This window comes from Protobothrops mucrosquamatus, unplaced genomic scaffold (assembly GCF_001527695.2).
Source record: "Protobothrops mucrosquamatus isolate PMUCROS unplaced genomic scaffold, P.Mucros_1.0 scaffold43046, whole genome shotgun sequence".
NCBI classification, from domain to species: Eukaryota; Metazoa; Chordata; class Lepidosauria; order Squamata; family Viperidae; genus Protobothrops; species Protobothrops mucrosquamatus.
Window position 1 is genome coordinate 1 of NW_015428776.1, and position 1,200 is coordinate 1,200.

The following is a 1,200-nucleotide window of genomic DNA, read 5'->3' on the forward strand; positions in this document are numbered from 1 at the left end:
TTAATTATCTTTTACTTGTTTTATAACTTGTAAGCCACTCAGAGTCATCTTGCAAGGGAGATGGATGACATAAAAATTGAATTAATAAATGCAATCTGCATTTAAATATAATTAAAATGTCCACTGGGTATTTTTTTCAACAAGTGACTGAAAGAGTTGCTGACACTTTAAGGAAGAACTGGAACAGATCCCAATGGGGGGGTGTCAGTTTGCTTCCGCAACTTTATTAAGGGAATGGGGAGGAGCGAGCTATATTTAAAGCAAATCGTTGAGGGAGTCAAGCTACTTTGCTGCAGGGAGGGCTTCTCTTCCTAGTCCGGCAATGATGATGCTTCTCATCTTCCAACAATGCATGAAAATTCTCATCCTGCCCATCTATGTGCTTGCCTATTTTGGCTTATGGGACCCTATTTGTAAAAAAACTTTCCCAGTTTTCTTGAAGACAGCGAGCAAACTCTACAATATAAGAATGCACAAGAAAAAGGAGATGCTATTCAAGAACATGCGTGACTTCGCCGACGCCTCAGGAAAGCTCCACTTGCTGGAGATCGGTGTGGGCCCCGGCACCAACTTTGAGTTTTATCCACCCAACTCGCGCGTTACCTGCATGGACTACAATCCCAACTTTAGAAATGTCCTCCTGGAGAGCATGGCTCAGAATACACACCTGCAGTTTGAGAATTTTGTGGTCGGCTTCGCCGAGGACATCTCTTCGGTACCAGACGGCTCTGTGGATGTGGTGGTTGGTACGTTGGTGCTTTGCTCTGTCGACAACCCCCAGGCTGTCCTGAAGCAGGTTCTGCGAGTGCTCAGACCGGTAAGTCGAAGGGCAAGGAGGGGAATTCAGTCTGGTCTGTCCAGACCACCGAATAATGAGCACTAGGCCGGGCATGCTTTGAAAATGATGGGGAGCAGGAGCTTTAGATTCCCCAAAACAGCACCTCTCTTCTGCTCTTTCCGCTGCCGATTTTCAGACTTAACTTACCCTATGAAGGGGATTGCTTCTTAAAGCAACCGCACCTTTCCCGCCTGCCTGTGTTTCTGAATCATTTTCAGACGGTGTACAACTTTAATGAGTATATGCACAACTTTAATGTTAGTAAATGGCAGCAAGCTTCTGGCCTGAGAGAGGATCCTGCTTGGTACTTCAGTGAGAGATCTCCAGAAAATACTAGGTTGAAGCTAAACTGGAAAGTTAAA

General features: G+C 45.2%; 1 pseudogene; it reads left to right on the forward strand.

Moving 5' to 3' along the window:
- Window positions 1-325: 325 nt before the first annotated feature.
- On the forward strand, window positions 326-817 carry LOC107302277 (annotated as a pseudogene).
- Window positions 818-1,200: the final 383 nt, after the last annotated feature.